This window comes from Lepidochelys kempii, chromosome 26 (genome assembly GCF_965140265.1).
Source record: "Lepidochelys kempii isolate rLepKem1 chromosome 26, rLepKem1.hap2, whole genome shotgun sequence".
Lineage (NCBI taxonomy): Eukaryota > Metazoa > Chordata > Testudines > Cheloniidae > Lepidochelys > Lepidochelys kempii.
In genome coordinates, this window is record NC_133281.1 from 35,878 (window position 1) to 60,087 (window position 24,210).

The following is a 24,210-nucleotide window of genomic DNA, read 5'->3' on the forward strand; positions in this document are numbered from 1 at the left end:
CATCTGCTACCATTGAGAACAGTCTAGAGCCATCCTCTTTGGAACCCCATTTCAGGTAGTTGAAAGCAGCTATCGAATCCCCCCTCATTCTTCTCTTCTGCAGGCTAAACAATCCCAGCTCCCTCAGCCTCTCCTCATAACTCATGTGTTCCAGTCCCCTAATCATTTTTGTTGCCCTTCGCTGGACTCTCTCCAATTTATCCACGTCCTTCTTGTAGTGTGGGGCCCAAAACTGGACACAGGACTCCAGATGAGGCCTCACCAATGTCGAATAGAGGGGGACGATCACGTCCCTCGATCTGCTCGCTATGCCCCTACTTATACATCCCAAAATGCCATTGGCCTTCTTGGCAACAAGGGCACACTGCTGACTCATATCCAGCTTCTCGTCCACTGTCACCCCTAGGTCCTTTTCCGCAGAACTGCTGCCTAGCCATTCGGTCCCTAGTCTGTAGCTGTGCATTGGGTTCTTCCGTCCTAAGTGCAGGACCCTGCACTTATCCTTATTGAACTTCATCAGATTTCTTTTGGCCCAATCCTCCAATTTGTCTAGGTCTTTCTGTATCCTATTCCTCCCCTCCAGCGTATCTACCACTCCTCCCAGTTTAGTATCATCCGCAAATTCGCTGAGAGTGCAATCCACACCATCCTCCAGATCATTTATGAAGATATTGAACAAAACCGGCCCCAGGACCGGAGTCTTTGCAGCCCTCCCTCAATACTTAACTGAAGCAAATTTCTATTTGCTCTTACTCTGCAGATCACTGTCTGGCTTCGATCCCTGGGGATGGGCTCAGGGTGGCTGCTCCTTCTTAAGTCTCTGCCACAGGTTGGCCATTCTCTCATCTACCCAATCTCATGAGGAACTGAAAAGAAAAAGAGAGAACACTTGTAAGCTAGGCTACCACTGGTGCATGGAAGACAGACAGACACACAGGTGTAACTAACTTCTGCTCATTGGAGCCCCGTTCTTTATTCCTCTCCAGCCCACCCAGGGCCTAAAATGCTCATCACTCCCAAGGAACTACAGCCCTCCAGGAAAGGGACAATCCCAGACAATTACCAGCCATGGGCAGAGCTGTACCTTCCCCAGGACACATCCCATGGAAATGAGAAGCATCTCTCTGTTCTCAAGGAAGCACCTCACTATGCAGATACTGGAGAGAGATATTTCACAAACAAACACCTGCTCCTCCAACATCACAAGAGACCTCCTCAGCTCCGTTGGCAAGTGAAATGTCTAGATTGTGCAGGTCCACTTCCTCCACATGCTCCTCCTCTGTCTGGGGCTGCTGCACTGGCCTGGAGCATGCCTCTGCAAGAACAGCAAACCACCTATGGAAGAGCCATCGCTGCCAGAAAGGCTATAGGTGCATGAGATCTTCCAGTACCTGCCTCCCTCTCCCATCTGTACTACATCACCTCCATTGCAGTAAAAGACACGGACTAAACACTTGATGGGTCAAATGGCCTTTTATGCCCCCCTTCTGCCAGCTCTAACAGGCTTTCCTGCCCCCATCCTGCTGGCTCTTATATCCAAGACTGTGAGGACACACAAACAGCATCCATGCCCAATTTCTGTGAAGGGAGACAGTACCAGAAGAGGCAAGAAGAGGGAGCATGCACGTCTGTGTTGGCCACAGAAGACAGGGAGAGAGAGAGAGGGAGAGAAACATGGAAGGAAGAAAAGCATCTCAGTGGCTGGACTGACCTCCTGCTGGGGAGAACACTCCACTCCTGGTCAGAGAAAAAAGCAGCCCCTGAAAATAAGAGCCTTGTCTCCCTCTTAACCAGAGCTTGTCACCAACTTTTTCCTACACATTAAGCACCAGCTAACAAAAAGTCCCAGCCTGGAGCCAGGTGGACTGTGAGTAGAGCCCTCACAGCTTGCCTTCGCTTTCCCTCACATGAGGGGAGTGGACTCTGACCCGCCACTTTTCCCTTGGTACTAAACCCAACACAAGGGAGGGTGGGGGGGAGACAGTAAAATTAGCATCTCAGTCAGCAACACTGCTCTTCTCGCATCTCCCACACACCAGGGTTCTGCCCTCAACCCCCGTTGCACTATGCCTTTATAACTACAAATAGAAAACACCTGTAGCAACAGCACCTGAAATAGTGACTCTGCAGAGGAGACTTGCTTCTTCCTCAGCCTTAATCCCATAGAGCCCCATGCCCAATGAGGAAGCTCACAGCCTGTGAAGAAAACTAGAGTGAGTACAGAATGAGGAATTCAAAGCACTGACCGCTTACTCACAGTCAGTTATGCGGAAGGCAGAAAGCGGAGGACTGTTAATCTTCGCTTACAAGAATGTCCAGGCTGGTCAGGTCAACCTCTGCCAGCTTCTCCTGTAGCTGCTGCTCGACGATTCCTCTGCAAGCACCACAATGAAGCCAAGCAGGAGCCATCACTCCACAAAACTCAATTGGTGCGCAAAACCTTGCCCTCATCCCTGCCTCCCTCTCCCATCCCATCTACATCGGCCCCACTTGATGAACAGAGACTCAGTCAACACTGACAGTGATGCTCCATTCTCACGCGCGCTCCCCCGCGTGATTTTTGTCCCCTCCTACTTCTTCAAGGCTCCCGAGACCTAGCAAATGGGGATGCACGCCTGCCCATGTGCTATGAAGGGAGACCAAAGAAAGAGAAACAAGCACAGACAGACAAAGTGTGTCAGCCAATACACTAGAGTAGAGAAGAGAGAGAGAGAAACAGGGGAGGAAGGCAAGAAACTCACCAGCTACAGTCATCCTCCTGGATCCAACCTTTTGCTGCAGTGGACACACCTCTCCTGGCCAGACAGATGAGCAGCCCCTGATAATGGGGGCCTTGTCTCCCTCGTAGCCACAGCTAGTCAGGAACCTTTTCTTACAAACACAGACCTAGCTAATGGCACGTCCCTGCCTGGAGCTAGGTGCACCGTGACCAGACTCCTCACCAAACCAGACACTTATCTCACTGACAGCGATGGCTGCTCTGCTTCCAGCTAGATGGCATCACCGTAGCCTGGCATCAACAATGCTCAGTGTCTCATGGCTCTTGTACGCTTTCCATCTCACAACAGGGGTGGGCTCTTACCCTTGACACGAAGCACAACGCAAGAGGGAAAAACAAAAGTTATCATCAGAATCTGCAATGTTGTGTCAGTGGTTCTTCTCCCTCTCCCATTAGACCTTCATAGATACAATTAAAAAGCACACAACACACACTCAACCTGTGGAATTGCTGGCCAGAGAATACTGTGAAAACCAAGACTATAATAGGGTTCAAAAAAGAACTAGGTAAATTCATGGAGAATAGGTCCATCAATGGCTATTAGTCAGGATGGGCACGGATGGTGTCCTTATCCTCTGTTTGCCAGAAGCTGGGAATGGGCAACACAGGATGGATCACTTCTCGATTACCTGTTCTATTCATTCCCTCTGAAGCACCTGGCATTAGCCAGTCAGAAGACAGGATAGTGGGCTAGATGGACCTTTGGTCTGACCCCAAATTGCCATTCTTACGTTTATATGTTAAGCAGCCCTTTGCACCTGTATTCAAGAGAGTCACTGTGCAGAGAAGACTGTTGTCTCTTCCCCTGGTCGTAAACCCACACCTACTCACAAAATAGGGAAATTCACACACCCAGAACAAGGAAGAAAACTTTTATGAGAAATCAAGTCTCACTTAAAGGGAAGCAGCCGCCTGTACTCAGGCTCTACCATGCATTTATCTAAGCCCTGGTCTACACTGGGTCGGGGCGGGGTGGGGGGAATTGACCTAAGATATGCAACTTCAGCTACGAGAATAGCGTAGCTGAAGTCGACGTATCTTAGGTCAACTTACCTCGGCGTCTTCACAGCACTGGGTCGACTGCCACCGCTCCCCCGTCGACTCCGCTTGCGCCTCTCACGATGGATTTATCACGTCTCGACTAAAATTGACCCCCGATACATCCATCACTACCCGCTGATCCGGCGGGTAGTGTAGATATACCCTTAGGCTTCAGCCCTGCTGCTAAAAGCCGTGAAGTGTAGCCACTGTTTGTCGTCTCTCCTGCCAACAAAAAACTCCCACTCCCAACGATCGGCATTTGTATTGCGAGCAGGAGAGCGCTCCTGCCAACAATGCGTGGTTCACACTGGTACTTGTAGTGGCAAAACTTTTACTTTCGGGGTCAAGGGATGGGGGAGGGGGTTAACACTTCTGAAAGAAAAAAGTTTTGTCCTTCAATGCCAGCATAGACATACCCTTACAGGCAACTCAGCCTGCAGCTTCCCTGGAACAACAGTAACACTATGTGGAAGGGCGGGGTTATGCACAGAGGATTTTCCCCATAGAGCAACAGTGACGCTGGGTGACCACGGAGTAATCCACAAAACATTTCCCTCAAGGAGAAACAGTGACACCGGATGGCCACTCGGGTTAATGCACACAGCATTTATCTCATGGAGCAACAGTGACACAGGGTGGCTAATCCAGGTAATGCACAAAGCATTTCCTTCGTGGAACAACTGTGGATTACCCTGAGTGACCACCCACTGTCATTGTTGCTCCATGAGGGAAATGCTGTGTGCATTACCTAGAGTGGCCACCTGGCGTCACTAAAATATTTCCCACATGGAGCAAGAGTGAAACCAGGTGGCCAATCCAGGTAATGCACAAACCATTTCCCTCACCAAGGAAGAGAGGCAACGAGGGGCCACTTGGGCTAATGCACAACCCATTTCCCTCATGAAGCAACAGTGACACTGGGTGACCAGTTTTCAGAGTAACAGCCATGTTAGTCTGTATTCGCAAAAAGAAAAGGAGTATTTGTGGCACCTTAGAGACTAACCAATTTATTTGAGCATAAGCTTTTGTGAGCTACAGCTCACTTCATCGGATGCATACCGTGGAAACTGGGTGACCAGTTGCACAAATGCACAAAGCATTTCCCTTATGCAACAACAGTGACAATCATAGAATATCAGGGTTGGAAGAGACCTCGGGAAGTCATCTAGTCCAACCCCCTGCTCAAAGCAGGACCGATCCCCAATTGAATCATCCCAGCCAGGGCTTTGTCAAGCCTGACCTTAAAAACTTCCAAGGAAGGAGATTCTACCACCTCCCTAGGTAACGCATTCCAGTGTTTCACCACCCTCCGAGTGAAAAAGTTTTTCCTAATATCCAACCTAAACCTCCCCCACTGCAACTTGAGACCATTACTCCTCGTTCTGTCATCTGCTACCACTGAAAACAGTCTAGATCCATGCTCTTTGGAACCCCCTTTCAGGCAGTTGAAAACAGCTATCAAATCCCCCCCTCACTCTTCTCTTCCGTAAACTAAACAATCCCAGTTCCCTCAGCCTCTCCTCAGAAGTCATGTGTTCCAGTCCCTTAATAATTTTTGTTGCCCTCCGCTGGACTCTCTCCAATTTTTCCACATCCTTCTTGAAGTGTGGGGCCCAAAACTGGACTCGGTACTCCAGATGAGGCCTCACCGCTGTCGAATAGAGAGGAACGATCACGTCCGTCGATCTGCTGGCAATGCCCCTGCTTATACATTCGAAAATGCCATTGGTCTTCTTGGCAACAAGGGCACACCGTTGACTCATATCCAGCTTTTCGTCCACTGTAACCCCTAGGTCCTTTTCTGCAGAACTGCTGCCTAGCCGTTCGGTCCCTAGTCTGTAGCGGTGCGTGGGATTCTTCCGTCCTAAGTGCACAACTCTGCACTTGTCCTTGTTGAACCTCATCAGATTTCTTTTGGCCCAATCCTCTAATTTGTCTAGGGCCCTCTGTATCCCTACCCTCCAGCGTATCTACCTCTCCTCCCAGTTTAGTGTCATCTGCAAACTTGCTGAGGGTGAAATCCACGCAATCCTCCAGATCATTAACGAAGATATTGAACAAAACCAGCCCCAGGACTGACCCTTGGGGCACTCCACTCGATACCGGCTGCCAACTAGACATGGAGACTTTGAGCCCGACGATCTAGCCAGCTTTCTATCCACCTTATAGTCCATTCATCCAGCCCATACGTCTTTGACTTGCTGGCAAGAAGAATACTGGGGGGGACCATATCAAAAGCTTTGCTAAAGTCAAGGAACAACACATCTGCCGCTTTCCCCTCATCCACAGAGCCGGTTATCTAGTCATAGAAGGCAATTAGATTAGCCAGGCATGACTTGCCCTTGGTGAATCCATGCTGACAGTTCCGGATCGCTTTCCTCTCCTCTAAGTGCTTCAGAATTGATTCCTTGAGGACCTGCTCCATGATTTTTCCAGGGACTGAGGTGAGGCTGACCGGCCTGTAGTTCCCCAGATGCTCCTTCTTCCCTTTTTTAAAGATGGGCGCTACATTAACCTTTTTCCAATCATCCGGGACCTGTTAAGGAAAAGTTAGCATATGTGACTCCATTTTGGTTTGGGGCCCATCAGTGTCTAAAAGCAAGCACATCATGCACTAGGAGGAGTGCTCCTTAGATATTGCATTCCTGTGAAAACCCTCCCTCTTTTTTCCAGCCTGTCTCGATTCCCGGTTTCTGTTCTTTGTCTGTTCCTAACTCCCTGCCTCCTGGCCTTGATGTGAGCCTCCCATCCCAATAAGAAAAGCTACTGGTGCATTGCTTTAGGACCATGTTGTGTAGTTGAAGTAATGGTCTACAATGGGCAATGTACCTAGCAGGGATAGGTAGTAGATAAGGGAAGGGTTTGTCTATTGGCTAAGGTTTCTGATGCACGAGGGCAATGTGCTTTGCTAAAAGGTATATAATCTCTGTATAACCTGCATTCGGGGTCCCCTCCTGACTAGCAGGGGGGCACCACGCTCGAGCGTAATAAACTTAGTATCTTTGGGATCTCTGCAGTTGTGGACTTTGTTCGTGTGCCTCAGCCTAGACTCGACCTGTGCGTGACCTATCGGGTATAATTCGCAGCAGTTCCTGTGCGTGACCTATTAGTTACAATCCGTAACAGGACCTCCCCCGATTGCCGTGAGTTTTCAAAGATAACGGCCAATGGCTCTGCAATCACATCCGCCATCTCCTTTGGTGCTCTCGGATGCAGCGCATCCGTCCCCACGGACTTGTGCTCGTCCAGCTTTTCTAATTGTCCCGAACCGGTTCTTTCTCTACAGAGGGCTGGTCACCTCCTCCCCAGACTGCTGGCCAGTGCAGCAGTCTGGGAGCTGACCTTGTTCATGAAGACAGAGGCAAAAAAAGCATTGAGTACATTAGCTTTTTCCACATCCTCTGTCACAGGTTGCCTCCCTCATTCAGTAAGGGGCCCACACTTTCCTTGACTTTCTTCTTGTTGCTAACATACCTGGAGAAACCCTTCTTATTACTCTTAATATCTCCTGCTAGCTGCAACTCCAGGTGTGATTTGGCCTTCCTGATTTCACTCCTGCATGCCCGAGCAATATTTTTATACTCTTCCCTGGTCATTTGTCCAATCTTCCACTTCTTGTAAGCTTCTTTTTTGTGTTTAAGATCAGCAAGGATTTCACTGTCAAGCCAAGCTGGTCGCCTGCCATATTGACTATTCTTTCTACACATCGGGATGGTTTGTTCCTGTAACCTCAATAAGGATTCTTTAAAATACAGCCAGCTCTCCTGGACTCCTTTCCCCCTCATGTTATTCTCCCAGGGGATCCTGCCCATGAGTTCCCTGAGGTTGTCAAAGTCTGCTTTTCTGAAGTCTAGGGTCCACATTCTGCCGCTCTCCTTTCTTCCTTGTGTCAGGATCCTGAACTCGATCATCTCATGGTCACTGCCTCCCAGGTTCCCATCCACTTTTGCTTCCCCTACTAATTCTTCCCGGTTTGTGAGCAGCAGGTCAAGAAGAGCTCTGCCCCTAGTTGGTTGTTCCAGCACTTGCATCAGGAAATTGTCCCCTACGCTTCCTGGATTGTCTGTGCACCGCTGTATTGCTCTCCCAGCAGACATCAGGGTGATTGAAGTCTCCGATGAGAACCAGGGCCTCCGATCTAGTAACTTCCATTAGTGGCCGGAAGAAAGCCTCATCCACCTCATCCCCCTGGTCCAATGGTCTATAGCAGACTCCCACCACGACACCACCCTCGTTGCTCACGCTTCTAAACTTAATCCAGAGACTCTCACGTTTTTCTACAGTTTCATACTGGAGCTCTGAGCAGTCATACTGCTCTCTTACATACAATGCAACTCCCCGACCTTTTCTGCCCTGACTGTCCTTCCTGAACACTTTATATCCATCCATGACAGTACTCCAGTCACGTGAGTTATCCCACCAATGGGCGGCCTCTTGGGAGAATGCACACAGCATTTCCCTAATGGAGCAAGAGTGACACTGGGTGGCCACTTGGGGGATGCTCAAAGCATTTCCCACATTGAGAAGACTGACACCGTGTGGACACTCGGGGTAACGCACAGAGCATTTCCTTCATGGAGCAACTGTACATTACTCGAACAAAAAAACTTCAGAAACAGACTTCAAAGAGAAACAGCAGAACTAAAATTCATTTGCAAATTTAACACCATTAATTTGGGCTTGAGTAGGGACTGGCTGGCTCACTACAAAAGCAGCTTTGCCTCTCCTGGAATTGACACCTCCTCATCAGTTATTGGGAGTGGACTATATCCACCCTGATCGAATTGGCCCTGTCAACACTGGTTCTCCACTTGTGAGGTAACTCCCTTCTCTTCATGTGTCACAATATATTGCCTGCATCTGTAATTTTCACTCCATGCTTCTGAAGAAGTCGTTTTTTACCCACAAAAGCTTATGCCCAGATAAATCTGTTCGTCTTTAAGGTACCACTGGACTCCTTATTGTTTTTGTGGATACAGACTAACACGGCTACCCCCTGATACTGGACACCCGGTGTCACTGTTCCTCCACGAGGGAAATGCTGTGTGCATTACCCCGAGTGGCCATTTGGAAACACAAAGTATTTCCCTCATGGAGGAACAGACACACCATGTGGCCAGTTGGGGTAATGCACAAACCATTTTCCTTATGAAGGGACAGTGATAATGGGTGGCCACTCTGAGTCACGCACAAAGCATTTCCCTCAGAGCAACGGTGACCTGTCAGAGTAATTCACAAAGCCTTTTTCCCATTGCGTTACAATGACATTCACTGGCCAGTTGGGGTAACTTACAGGGAGAACCCTTGAGTAGCAGCAAGCGCAGGGGTTAGAACCCAGGAGCAAGTCAGTCCAGAGTGCTGTGCATAGCCCTGGACCCTCCACATGCCCTGGGTGGTGCAACCTGGTGAGTGGAGACACAGGCCGAGGGCTACTCTCAGACCCCTGCTCACATCCTCGACTGAATGTGGCCTGCTTCAGAGAGGAGGACTAGACTGGCATGACCAGGGAAGCTCACCCAGTGTACAGAAGGAAGATACCTGAGGACTAAGCATCTCTTGTTACAGTCAAGTTGCTCTCCACGAAGTTACCAGACTTCAGGAAGATTCCGTAGCACCTGACAACTCCTTGGAGGGCACAAAGGATTCCCCCCGCACTTATCGTGCCCCAGTTAGAAGCAGAGGTCTTTTCTCAGGGGCCCACCCTGTGACGGGTTTGACCCCCATTCTGGGATGCCACCTGATGTACTGGGATTTCTCTGAGCCTGCTGCTGCACTAGCCTGGCCTCCCTCTCCTTGTTTTGCTGACTTAGGCTCTCCAGCCTCTGGCAGCACACACACACACACACGTAGGGACGCACCAGCTGTAGAATCGCACAGAGTCTGTCAACAGCTCTCTATGAGAAGACTCAGCTATGATATCTCCCAGCTCTCAAGTGCAGTTCCCCTTTGGAAAGTACACCCAAAATAATATTGTCTTGGGCCGTAGAGAAATCTATACAACATAAGCTCATAAATTCACCCCCTCCCTCAATGTGGAGGAAGATATGCACAACTTTTGCCCCACCCCCGTTAGAAGTTGCACAAACTGGGTTTAATGAACTTGTTTTTGTTTATTATTAACTATAAGGGAAGAAGATTTTAAGTGATTGTAAGGGATAGCAAACAGAAGGCAGATTACTAAGCAAATAAAACAAACATGCAATACTAAGCCTAAGATCTTAAAGAGACTGGACTCAGGAAGTGATCTCTCACCCTAAACGTTGTTTTTAGGCAAGTTGCAGGGTTTCTGTAGCTGATATTTCCAGTTATTTCTCTTTACAGAGCAGACTGCTGTCTTCGTCCAGACTCAGCCCTGGACTTTCCCCCTGCTCGGTTCCTTTGTCCCTTCAGGTACTTTTAGCAGTCTTTCTGCTTCGACAGGAAGGCAACGGAGAAGAGACCTGTTTGCATTACTCCCCAGCCTTAAGTAAGATTTACATAAGGCGGGAATCTTTTGTTTCCCAGTCTTGACCTCCCCCTCCTTTTAATGGAAAATTACTAGAAGTCCAACATAGCATTTAGTACCAGGTGACAGGACCACCTGACCTAGTAGCGTCACAGCTACATCCCAGGATGCGTCTCAGGAAGGAGAGAGATTAGTGTCTTCACAGTCTTATTGTTTCTTCCTAATGGCCCATCAAGGCTGATGGCGTGTTGTCTGGTGGGTGTTTCCCAAGTATACACCCGGTTGTAATTGTTACATAGTCAATATTTCCAACTTTAGATACAGAAATGATACATGCATCCAAATTGGATAATCACATGCAGTAAATTATAACCTTTCCAATGATACCTTAAAAGACTATCTCGCATAAAATATATCACTTATCTCACTGACAGTGGTGGCTGCTCCCCTCCCAAATGTATGGCTCCTGTCTCATTTCAACAAGGCTCACAGTCTCCCTGCTCTCGCTTGCTTTCCATCATACGAGTGGAGTAAACTCTGTCATTTGACTTCTTTCCCCTTGGTACCAAACCCAGCACAAGGGAGAAAAACAAAGAAGTTAGCATCTCAGATGGCAATGTGCCGTAAGCTCTTCTTCTTGCATCTAACACACCCCAGGGCTCTGCCCTCAACCCCCCTCCCATTACACCTTCAGGACTACAAGTAGAAGCACCCCAGCAATGACACCCGAAATAGTCACTCTGCACAGCAGACTCTGGTAAAAAATACCAAACCTGTGGGGAAAATGCAGAAATTGGACTTGTTTTTCACTTAATTGGCTTGAGAGTTGCTTCTTGGCGAGTTTTTGGATGCTGGCTTGTTGCTTGTTTACCTTGCAGTTTGTTACTTCTTTTTTTTAAATTGGCTCCTGGCAAGCAAGGGCACAGGGCAAGGAGAGGCAAAGTGGGGGAGAGAATCAGGGGTGCACAGTGGGCCCACCACACTCCCAGACTGCACACCGGGGGGATCTAGTCACAGGGTGTTCGGGTTCTTACAGATTCCTTGTTTTGAAATGGGATTAGCTTGATTTTTGGTTTATTGTGAAAGTCGGGGTGCTTATTACCCCGTGAAAGATGGCAACTGTAAGTGTGATACCTTCCCCAGCCTTAAATACCAAAGAGCCCCATATTCAATAAGCAAGCACACTGCCTGTGACAAAAACAACTACAGAGGAGGAATTCCAATCACTGACTGTTTACATACAGCCAGTTATGTGGGAGGCAGAAAGGGGAGGACTGTTCATGTCTCCTTAGAAGGATGCCCAAGCTGCTCAGCTACACCTTTGCACCTTCTCCTCTGGCTGGGCTCCTGGACAATTCCTCTGCAAGAGCAGCTGCAAAAGCCAAGCATGAGCCATCAGTACACAAAGCTCTACCGGTGCTTGAAATCTTGCCCTCATCCCTGCCTCCCTCTCCAAACCCATCTACACTGGCCCCACTCGATGACCGAGTCAACACCGACTGCCACGCATGATTTTCATCTGCTCCAACTTCTCCAGGGCTCCCGAGACCTCACCTGTCGGGATGCAAACCTAGTACCCCTGCCTGCATCCTAAGAAGGGAGACAGCACAAGGAGAGGAGAGGAGACAGAGAGCTGGCCAACACATTAGAGTAGAGAGAAAGAAAGAGAAAAAGATTGGAGGAAGGCAAGCAACTCAACACATGAAGTCATCCTCCTAGATGCAACCTTCTGCTGCGGAGGACACACTGCTCCTGGCCAGAGAAATGAGCAGCCCCTGAAAATGGGGACCTTGTCTCCCTCATAACAACAGCTAGTCAGGAACCTTTCCTTACAAACCCAGCCTTAGCTAAAGGAGCGTCCATACCTGGAGCCAGGTGGGCCACGAGCAGAGCAATCACCAAAACAGTCACTTATCTCAGAGTGGCAGCAATTCTGCTCCCAGTTGGACAGCTTTTGCGTGGCATCAACAATACTCGCGGTCTTATCACTGTCACTCGCTTTCCATCGCATGAGGGCAGTAGACCCTGGCACGCGACTTCTTTTCCCTTAGTACTAAACCCAGCACAAGGGAGAAAAACAAATCAGTTACCATCTCAGTCGGCAACGTCTCGTTGGCCCTTCTTTTCCCCTCTCCTGCATGGCGGGGCTCTGCCCTCAACCCTCTTCCCATTACATCTTTAACATTACAACCAAAAAGCACCCCTTGCAATGGCACCCCACATGGTCACTCTGCACAGCAGACATGGCTCCTCCTCAGCCTTAATACCACAGAGCCCCATACCCAACAAGGAAGCGCACAGCCTGTGAAGAGTACTACAGCGAGTACAGATGAGGAATTGAAAGCACTGACCACTTACTCACAGCCAGTTAAGCGGGAGGCAGAAAGTGGAGGACTGTTCACGTCTGCTGAGAACAATGTCCAAGCTGCTCAGGTCCATCTCTGCCACTTTCTCCTCTGGCTAGGGCTCCTCAGCAATTCCTCTGCAAGAGCAGCAGCAGAAGCCATCGCTACACAAAGCTCTATTGGTGCCTGAGATCTTCCCCTCATTTCTGCCTCCCTCTTCCATTCCATCTACATTGGCCCCACTTGATCAACAGAGACCAAGTTAATACCGACAGTCACTGCTCCACTCTCGCACGCACTGCCCTGCATGATTATCATCCACTCCTACTTCTTCATGGCTCCCGAGACACAGCCTGTGGGGATGCACACCTAACATGCCTCCCAGTATCCTATGAAGGGAGAAGGCACTAGGAAAGGTAAGGACAGAAAGGTGGGGGGGGTGTTTGTGTTGGCCAACATACTAGAGAAGAGAGAGAGACAGAGAGAAAAAACATGGAAGGCAAGTGACTCACCACCTGGAGTCATCCTCCTGGATCAAACCTTCTGCTGCAGAGGACACACCGCTCCTGGTGTTAAGGAAAAGTTAGCATATGTGACTCCATTTTGGTTTGGGGCCCACCATTGTCTAAAAGCAAGCACTTCATGCACCAGGAGGAGTGTTTCTTAGATACTGCATTCCTGTGAAAATCCTCCCCCCGTTGTCTCCAGCCTGTCTCGACTCCTGGTTTCTGTTCTCTCTCTGTTCCTAACTCCCTGCCTCCTGGCTTTGATGTAGGCCTCCCATTCTGATAAGAAAAGTTACTGCTGCATTGCTTTAGGACCATGTGGTGTAGTTGAAGTAATGGTCTAGCACGGGGAATGTACCTAGCAGGGATAGGTGGTAGATAAGGGAAGGGTTTGTCTATTGGCTAAGGTTTCCGATGCACTAGGGCAACGTGCTTTGCAAAAAGGTATATAATCTCTGTATAACCTGCATGCGGGGTCCCCTGCTGATTAGCAGGGGGGCACCGCGCTCGAGCATAATAAACTTAGTATTTTTGGGAATTCTGCAGTTGTGAACTTTGTTTGTGTGCCTCAGTCTATACTCGAACTGTGCGTGACCTATCGGGTATAATTCGCGGCAGTTTGTGTGCATGACCTGTCAGGTATAATTTGTAACACTGGCCAGAGAAATGACCAGCCCCTGAAAATGGGGACCTTATCTCCCTCGTAACCACAGCTAGTCAAGAACATCTTCTTACAAACCCAGCCCCAGCTAAAGGGGCGTCCCTACCAGGAGCGAGGTGGGCCGTGAGCAAAGCAATCACCAAAATAGACACTTACCTCACTGAGGGTGGCAGCTCTTCCGCTCCCAGTTGGACGACTTTTCCGTGGCATCAACAACGCTCACGATCTTGTCCCTCTCTTTCCGTCGCATGAGGGCAGTAGACTCTGACGCTTGTCTTCTTTTCTTTTGGGACTAAACCCAGCAGAAGAGGGAACAAAAAAAAATTAGCATCTCCATCTGCAATGTCGCGTTGTCTCTTCATTTCATATCTCCCGTATCCCAGGGCTCCACCCTTAACTCATCTCCCATTACTACTTTACAACTGCAACTGGAAGATATCCATTGTAACGGCACCCAAAATAGTCACTTTGCTCAGGAGACTCTTGTCCCTTCCCCAGCCTTAATCCCAGAGACTCGTAGCCAACGAGGAAGCACACGGCCTGTGAGGAAAACTACAGTGAGTACAGATGACGAATTCAAAGCACTGACTTCTTACTCACAGCCAGTTAAGCAGAAGGCAGAAACATGAGGACTATTCATGTCTCCTTAGAAGGATGGTCAGGTCCACTTCTGCCAGCGTCTCCTCCGACTAGGGCTTCTCAACGATTCCTCCGCAAACTAATAAAGCCAAGCAAGAAACCATCACTACACAGAGCTCTCTCGGTGTGTTTAATCTTGCCCTCATCCCTGCCTCCCTCTCCCATCTCTGCTTGGGACTGTGTTCCAGTCGTCCAATAAACTTTCTGTTTTACTGGCTGGCTGAGAGTCACGGTGAATCGCAGGAAGTGGGGGTGCAGGGCCCTGACTCCGCCACACTCCATGACACACTGCCACCAGGGCAAGAAGCTCACACAACTTTGACCTTCTTGGGTCTGACTTCGAAGCATTCAGCATCCCCTTCCACACCGTGGGCTTCCCGCAGCAAGTCTGCCCGGACGGGGCTTCTGGGGAAGCCAGAGGGCCCTGCCCCCCAGCCAGCGTGACTCTCAGTCAACCAGTAAAACAAAAGGTTTATTATTCGACAGGAACACGGTGTAGAACAGAACTCATTAGCACAGAAATCAGTGACTTTCGGCCAAGTCCACCTTAGGGAGTCATGGGCCAGATGCCCTGAACTCCCCCTCTTCGGGTCCCCCCAAGCAGACTGCCAGCTTCCAGCGACCCAAAGTCAGACACCTCCATTGCTCCTCCTCCTTGTCTTTGTCTCGTTTCCTGGGCAAAGAGTCACCTGGTTGCATCCCATTTGTTACAAATTACACCCGATTGGTCACGCACACTCCAAGTCTAGGCTGAGGCACACGAACAAAGTCCACAACTGCAGAAAGAAAAGGAGTACTTGTGGCACCTTAGAGACTAACCAATTTATTTGAGCATGAGCTTTCGTGAATTACAGCTCACTTCATCGGATGCATACTGTGGAAACTGCAGAAGACATTATATACACAGAGACCATGAAACAATACCTCCTCCCACCCCACACTCCTGCTGGTAATAGCTTATCTAAAGTGATCATCAAGTTGGGCCATTTCCAGCACAAATCCAGGTTTTCTCACCCTCCTGCTATTACCAGCAGGAGAGTGAGTTTGGGGGGGGGGGGCAGAGGGTGAGAAAACCTGGATTTGTGCTGGAAATGGCCCAACTTGATGATCACTTTAGATAAGCTATTACCAGCAGGAGAGTGGGGTGGGAGGAAGTATTGTTTCATGGTCTCTGTGTATATAATGTCTTCTGCAGTTTCCACAGTATGCATCCAATGAAGTGAGCTGTAGCTCACGAAAGCTCATGCTCAAATAAATTGGTTAGTCTTTAAGTGCCACAAGTACTCCTTTTCTTTTTGCGAATACAGACTAACACGGCTGTTACTCTGAAACCTGTCACAACTGCAGAGTTCCCAAAGATACTAAGTTTATTATGCTCGAGCGTGGTGCCCCCCTGCTAGTCAGGAGGGGACCCCGAATGCAGGTTATACAGAGATTATATACCTTTTAGCAAAGCACGTTGCCCTAGTGCATCGGAAACCTTAGCCAATAGACAAACCCTTCCCTTATCTACCACCCATACATGCTAGGTACATTCCCCGTGCTAGACCATTACTTCAACTACACAACATGGTCCTAAAGCAATGCACCAGTAGCCTTTCTTATCGGGATGGGAGGCTCGCATCAAGGCCAGGAGGCAGGGAGTTAGGAACAGACAAAGAACAGAAACCGGGATTCGAGATGGGCTGGAAACAAGGGGGCGGGTTTCAAAGGAATGCAGTATCTAAGGAAGACTCCTCCTGCTGCATGATGTGTTTACTTTTAGACAATGGTGGGCCCCAAACCAAAATGGAGTCACATACACACATATGCTAACTTTTCCTTAACACATTCCTGGGTCTCCGGTTACGAAAGGCACCGTGTGACGGGTTCAGTCACAGAGACCCCCATGGGACTGTCACCCGATGTGCTGAAAATACCTCTGAACCTGTTTTACCTGCCAGCTTGTGACTTCCAGAACCCTGTCTTGTTGAGCCAGACACACTAACCTGCTGCAACACAGACTCAGGGTCTGAACCACGCCCCCAAAGCTGCAGACTTTAAGTGAAAACAGCTCAGCAGCTTACTTGTCTCCAGCACCCAGATACCAAGTTCCCAATAGGATCCAAAACCCAAATAAATCTGTTTTACTCTGTATTAAGCTTATATAGAGTAAATTCATAAATTGTCCACCCTCTGTAACACTGATAAAGAGATATGCACCGCTGTTTGCTCCCTTTGGTATTAATCACTTACTCTAGATTTATTAATAAAGAAAAGTGATTTTATTAAGTATAAAAAGTAGGATTTAAGTGGTTTCAAGTAATAACACACAGAACAAAGTAAGTCACCCAGCAAAATAAAGCAAAAACACGCAAGTCTAAACCTAATACATTAAAAAAAAGGATTACAGGTAATATCTCACCCTCAGGGATGTTCCAATAAGCTTCTTTCACAGATTAGACTCCTTCCTAGTCTGGGCCCGATCCTTTCCCCAGGTAGTGTTAGTTCCAGCAGACATCTCAGGTGGTAAGCAGGGGATTTCTCATGACTGGCCCCCTTTGTCCTGCTCCACCCCCTTCTATAGCTTTGGCACAAGGCAGGAATCTTTTGTCTCTCTGGGTCCCCACCCTTCCTTCTAAATGGAAAAGTACCAGATTTAAGATGGATTTCATTATCAGGTGACATGGTCACATGTCACGGTAAGACCCCTAGTCTCCATTCCCCATGGGCTGGCCCACATGTACACAAGAAGGCTTTCAAGAAACTAAGGCCATTTACAACTGATTGTTTCTGGAGCACCCTTAATGGCCTCTACTTCATATGTTTACATCAGTGAAACAATTTTATAGCTAATTCTCCTAACTCCAGATATAGAAATAATACATACAAACAAATAGGATGAACACACTTAGTAGATTACAAGCTTTCTAATGACACGATACAAGGGGTATTTAGCGTGAAGCATATTCCAGTTATGTCATAAGCATATTTCCATAAAGCATATGGAGTGCAACGTCACACACCGGTCATGCAGGCAGCCTCACCAGCCCCAGAGGTCTCAGCCAAAGTCACACATCCCTATTCCCACCACCAAGGTATTGGTGCAGCACACAGGGAAACTGAGGCACCCGCCGTACTCATGAAAAACAGTAAGACTCACTTAAAACATAACAAGGAAAAATCCCCACTTTCTCACACCCTCTATCCCTGCTCCTTCTCTGTTATATTTACATGGAAAAAATGGTAAAAAGCCCAACTGCTATTCAGCAGAATCCAGTGCAACGTGGCAACAACTGGGAATGAGGCAATCTGTCCCTAGTGGGGGAACCTGGTGACTAACAATCACTTTGCAGAGGGAGAAAAAATTATAAACGTGATGCTCCAAATTTGGTTAGACTAGAAAAAGTGACGGAGCTTGTGTCCAGTGGTAAGGAAATTTGCTACGTTACCCTGGACGCTATATGGGCTATTTTCTTTCTTGAAAAAATAGTTGTGTTTTTATATCAGGATCGCGAACTCCATGGAAAACCCTAGTAGTGTCAAGGCCCAGATAGATTTAACCTCCATGTACCTAGTAGAGATCACTCCTGGTTCCCCCACCTGGGACTGATGGGCATTCCTGTTGGAGGGACGCACATTTCCATGACAGAGGACGAAGGAGTTGATGAAAAACACTGTGGGCTTCACTCCAAGGAAGGGTGAGCTGCAAAAGGGAAAAGCTGACAACTCACCTAAAGGAGCTGAGATGCCACAAATGCTGCCTTAAAGTGCACTACTTGGGAATTAGGAAAAAACAATGTTTTCTGAACCCGAGAAAAGATTTTCATGGTGTTTATCTCCCTTGCAGCTTCTCTGGTGATAAATAAGAGAAGAGTTGTGATGGAAGAATTTTCCACATTCACAGCATTCATGGGGTTTCTCTCCTGTGCAGCTCCTCTGATGTGTAATAAGGCCTGAGCTCCGAGCGAAAGTTTTCCCGTACTCACAGCATTCATAGGGTTTCTCTCCTGTGTGGCTCCTCTGATGCGTAATAAGGTTTGAGCTCTGAGTGAAGGTTTTCCCACACTCACAGCATTCATAGGGTTTCTCCTCTGTGTGGATTCTCTGATGATGAATAAGGGTTGAGCACTCAGTGAAAGTTTTCCCACACTCACAGCATTTATAGGGTTTCTCTCCTGTGTGGATCCTCCGATGTTTTATAAGGGCTAAATGCCAAGAGAAGGTTTTCTCACACTCAAAGCATTTACAGGGTTTCTCCCCTGTGTGACTCCTCTGATGTGCAATAAGATGTGAGTGCTGAGTGAAGGTTTTCCCGCACTCGCAGCACTCGTAAGGGCGCTGGCCTTTGTGGATTCTCTGATGGCAAATAAGGTGTGAGCGCTCAGCGAAGGTTTTCCCGCACTCACAGCATCCATAGGGTTTCTCCCGTGTGGATCCTCTGAGTGCGAATAAGGTGTGAGCACTCAGTGAACATTTTCCCACACTCACAGCATTCATAGGCTTTTGCCCTTGTGCGGATCCTCTGATGTTTTATAAGGGCTGAGTGCCAAAAGGTTTTCCCACACTCACAGCATTCATGGGGTTTCTTCCCTGTGTGGATCCTCTGATAGCAAATGCTGAGTGAAGGTTTTCCCGCACTCACAGCATCCATAGGGTCTCACTCTGGTGTGGATTCTCTGGTGGGTAATGAGGTGTGAGCGCCTCCTGAACTTTTTCCCACACTCAAAGCCCGTGTTATTTCTCTCTCCCGTCAGGATTCTCTGCTGGGCTGTGATTTCCTTGAGGCCTTTGTGAGTTCCCCGATAATTAATAGATATTCCAACTTTCTGCGCTGGCTGGTTTCCCTGCCGCTTCTCTGGCCTGTGCTGCCCCTGAGAGCCTTTTCCCTGCTCACAACTCCTGGACACACTCCCTTTGCATCTTTGCAATAACATCCCCTGCGGTTCCACTCGTTCATCTTCCTGCTGAGGATTCTGCTCCACGGTCTCTCTCACCATCCCATCACTTCCTGGGACAGAGAAAGAAAAACCTTAGAAACCAGAGGGAAAAGGGGAGAAGAAACCAAGAGAATAGCTGAAGATGGAAAAAAATCAGAGACTGAATTTCCCCCAACTCTTCCCCAAAGGGGCGAGAGGAGGGGATCAATTCTGCATCCAGCTCCCATCCAAACACTCAGGGAGATGGCAGTTTGGGGAGGGAACTACTGCCAGGAGTTAGTCAAGATGGGTACCAGCGTAGCAGCCGTGTTAGTCTCTAAGGTGCCACATGTACTCGTTTTCTTTTTTCAGGATGGGTAGGAAGCCATAAACAGTATTTGCCCAGAGGATATGACACCTGCTGGGGACCATCCTGAACCCAGAGACCTCACAAGGTCTTTGCTGGGAATCCCAGCTGTCTCCTTAAATGATCCCTCACCCATGCAGCTGCCTCTCAGGATCTCTCTTTCCTCTGAGCCCTGGAGATCTGGGGCCCACGGCTCTTCCCCTCGTTCCAGCTGGGAGATGACATCGGGTTTGGAAACTGGAAACCCTGCTTAGGGGAAAGAAGACCAGTGAGATCAGGTAACAAGAAAAGAAGAAATTGCACAACTTGTGTATTAACGATGGTTCTCGTTAGGATATAGATATTCAGGCCTGTCTGCAAAGGCCTGTACTTTAAGAATTTAGGTGTATTCTTATCACTTGGCTAGTTTAGAGGTATAAAAGAAAGAATTAAAATCACTGTCTGCCAGTGTAAGGTCCTTCTCTTACTGTGACAGTCTGAGTCCCTGTTCTTAGGCTAAGACCTTTGACGAAGCAACAGAGGCAGCCATAAGCTGGGAAGCGACCGGTCACATCCTCACATTCCAAACTAGTCACATTGAAATAAGGTGCTATTGGGCTGTTAGGAATACACTCCTGTCCTGATAGTGCCTATCATCTCCAGAGAAAGGGAAGTGCCTAGAAGATGTGAAACGAAACTTAGTTTGATAGCATCCTGTCTGGCAAGAACTCACTTATCAATAGCTGGGGTGTGAAATCCTGACTTCTGTATTGTTTTGTCAGTATAGTTCCCACTTCGCTGTTGTTTGTCTGTATAATCTCTGTCTGGTTCTGTGATTGTTTCTGTCTGCTGTATAATTAATTTTGCTGGGTGTAAACTAATTAAGGTGGTGGGATATAATTGGTTACATAATCATGTTACAATATGTTAGGATTCGTTAGTTAAATTTCAGGAAAATGATTGGTTAACGTATAGCTAAGCAGAACTCAAGTTTTACTATATAGTCTGCAGTCAATCAGGAAGTGAGTGGGTGGGTGTGGGGAGGGGAAATGGGAACAGGGAATGGGGCTGGGGAAATTGGAATCATGTTTTGCTAAAGGGGGAAATGGGAACAGGGAATGAGTCTGGGGAAATTGGAATCATGTTTGGCTAAGGGCAGGAATGGGAACAAGGACACAGGTGTAAGGCTCTGTGGTGTCAGAGCTGGGAAGGGGGACACTAAGGAAGGAAACTGGAATCATGCTTGCTGGAAGTTCACCCCAATAAACATCAAAAGCACCTTTGGACTTCGGATATTGTTGCTCTCTGTTCATGTGAGAAGGACCAGCGAAGTAAGTGGGTGAAGGAATAAGCCCCCTAACAGTTCTTTGAGATGTGTCTCCCTATAGGTGCTCCACTGTTGGTGCTAGCCATTAAAAATAGCTGTGTAGACTGGTGGCTTTCCACACGACTGTGCCCCTTTCAGGAGTCTGATTTGTCTTGCGTACCTCTGAGTTACGCCCCATTTAAAAACTACCTGCTTATAAAATCAGACATAAAAATAACAAAGCGTCACCTATCAGGGGGTAGCCGTCTTAGTCTGTATCCACAAAAACAACAAGGAGTCCGGTGGCACCTTAAAGACTAACAGATTTATTTGGGCATAGAATTCAAGGTAACATTTACAAATTGGAGAAGTGAGCTGAATGAATGAGATGAAATTCAATAAAGACGAGTGCAAAGTACTAGACTTAGGGAAGGAAAACCAAATGCACAAACGACCAAGTGGGAAATAGCTGGTTACGAGGTAGTACTACTGAAAACGATCGGGAGTTATAGTGGATCACAAATTGAATCTGAGTCAACCACGTGACTCAATTGTGAAAAAAAAGTAATTAAGCACTGGAATAGATTAGCAAGAGAGGTGGTGGAATCCCCATCATTAGAGGTTTTCAAGGTCAGGTTGGACAAACACCTCAGTGCTGTGGGCTGGACTAGATGCCCTCTCATGGTTCATTCCAGCCCTACCGTTCTACGATTCTATGCTGGGGAAATGTTTGGTCACTAGATTACAGCACTGACTGGTCCCTCCCACTAGCACTAAACCAGCAAGACATTTTGAAACCCTCCCAGTAACAAAGACTGGGAACTGAATGGGAGAGAAGAGCAGAACAAAAGGAGTGATATTGGGGGATTCCCCCTGACATTGTCCCCAAGGCAGCAAACTCCTACAGCAGGGGGTACAGGGAGAGTCAGGAGCTGGCTTTTCCTTCCCCCGCACCTCACCTTGTTCGTAGCAAAGTGAATCCGCCCAGGGATGCGGCAATAACCGTGCGTGGGCCGGTCAGAAATCTGGGAATCTCTCCCCGCAATTATTTCTCCCACTGCCCTTTTCAGTCTCTCTCTCTCTCTCTCCTTGTGTCTCCCTTCCCCTGTCTCTTGCTGGCAGCCAATCCTGGGGGTTCCCTCTCCTATGGCTGGATCGGCTCCTGCAATTGCTGAGTGGAGGAGAGGCTCTTTGTGCAGAGTCACTTTCATGTCCATTCCCTGCACCTTCCCTGAGGTCTCTATCAATCACCTGGAGTCTCTGGCTCAGATGTTGGTGTGGGCAGAGCCCTGGGTTGCCCTATGGGACTAATTACAGCTGGAGAAAATCCTCACCTTGGCTGGGCACAGAGTCACTCCCCAGCCCCGATCCTGCTGGGGGAGCAGCAGCTGCTCAGCCTGGGCTCCCAGATCACAATCGAGACAGCAGTGTCTGAACCAGGAAGCTCAACCCCAATATCCTGAGGCAGAGAAAGTAACTTTCCTCCCTTTAGCAACAACTGAAACCCCCTCCCCATAGGGACACACCCTGATCTTATCTGCCCCCCATGTTAATTTGGAGTCTCTCTTTGTTCTGTCTTGCAGTGACTCCGGATTAACACGTGTCTCAGGGAGACCACAAACGTAGCTCAGGCAGGAGGAGGCCAGACTCCTTTTAAACGGATCACTGCAGCGGGGGGGTCGAACCTGCTCCCGCCCCCCTCGCTCCCCATGTGCTGAGAGAGAATCACAGCAACAGTTTCCCATCCCCTCCCCCACCCCTGGCTCTGGGAGTCTCTGTCCGCGCGGCTGCCCCCGGGGGTCTCTCCGTCAATCAGCGAGCGGGTCGCCCTCACGCGAACCGTTAACCACCTCCGCCCGTCATTGGGGCAACGTTATTTCCGGCCTGAGGTGCGCCAGGAACTACATCTCCCAGCCTGCCCTGGGGCGCTGCCGAATTCTCTGGCCCAGCCCGTACAGATCCCCCCGTTCATACAGACCGCCCCGCCTGGCCTGTCAAACGCGGTGACAGCGGGTCAGACCCGAGAGGCGGGTTCGGCGGCGATGGGCCCCCGCGCGCGCTAGCTTAGCTGGGAGTGAGCATGCGCATTGAACACAGATGGCGCATCCTCAGTAGTAGCTGCTGAAGCCACTGCGCCCTCGCTCTGTCCTGACTTGGCCCGAAACTCCTCTACGGTGGCGGGGGGAAAGGGAGCGTAGTCTGACTGTGTCGTATGTTGTGTCATGTTGTGTGTGTGACGTGTGTTGTGTCACGTGTGTTGTGTGTGTGTGTCTGAGGCGGGTTGTGTGACGTGTTGTGTGTCGTGTTGCATGTGTTTGTGTGTGGGTGACATGTCGGGTGACGTGTTGTGTGTGTAAGTGTGACGGGTTGTGTGTGTTCTTGTGTGTGTGTGACATGCTGTGTGTGCGTGTGCAACATTTTGTGCATCTGCGAAGTGCGAAGTGTTGTGCATGACATGTAATGTGGTGTGTCTGCGCATGTGACGTGTCGTATTCTGTGTGTGTGTGTCGGTGTCATGTGTTCTGTGTGTGTCACGTGTTGTGTGTCATGTTCTGTGTATGTGTTGCTGTCGTTTGTTGTGTGTGTGACGGGTTCTGTGTGTGTGTGATGTGCTGTGTGTGCGTGCACGCATGCAACGTTTTGTGCGTGTGCAAAGTGCAAAGTGTTGTGCGTGCGAGCAACATGTTGAGTCTGCGCTTGCGACGTCCCACGTGTGATGTGCTGTGTACCACGTGCCACGTTTTGTGTGTGTGACATGCAACGTGCGACATGTTGTGGGTGACGTGCGACATGTGTGCGAAGTGCTGTGTGTGCAACATCTTGTGTGTGTGACACGCAACTTGCGACATGTTGTGAGTGACGTGCGACGTGCTGTGTGGGACGTGGGACGTGCGACGTGCTGTGTGTGCCACGTACAATGAGTGAGGTGTCGTGTCGTCTGTGTGTGATGTCTCGTGTGTCGGGTCCTGTTGTCTGTGTGTGTGTGTGAGTGAGACGTGGTGTGTCGTGTCGTCTGTGTGTGATGTCTCGTGTGTCGGGTCCTGTTGTCTGTGTGTGTGTGTGAGTGAGACGTGGTGTGTCGTGTCCTGTTGTCTGTGTGTGTGTGTGTGTGAGTGAGACGTGGTGTGTCGTGTCCTGTTGTCTGTGTGTGTGTGTGTGTGTGTGAGTGAGACGTGGTGTGTCGTGTCCTGTTGTCTGTGTGTGTGTGTGTGTGTGTGAGTGAGACGTGGTGTGTCGTGTCCTG

At 48.9% G+C, this 24,210-nt stretch overlaps 1 pseudogene; it reads right to left on the minus strand.

The window, feature by feature from the left end:
- Positions 1-511: 511 nt before the first annotated feature.
- Positions 512-24,210, minus strand: part of LOC140903603 (uncharacterized) — a 94,344-nt pseudogene continuing 70,645 nt past the window's right edge.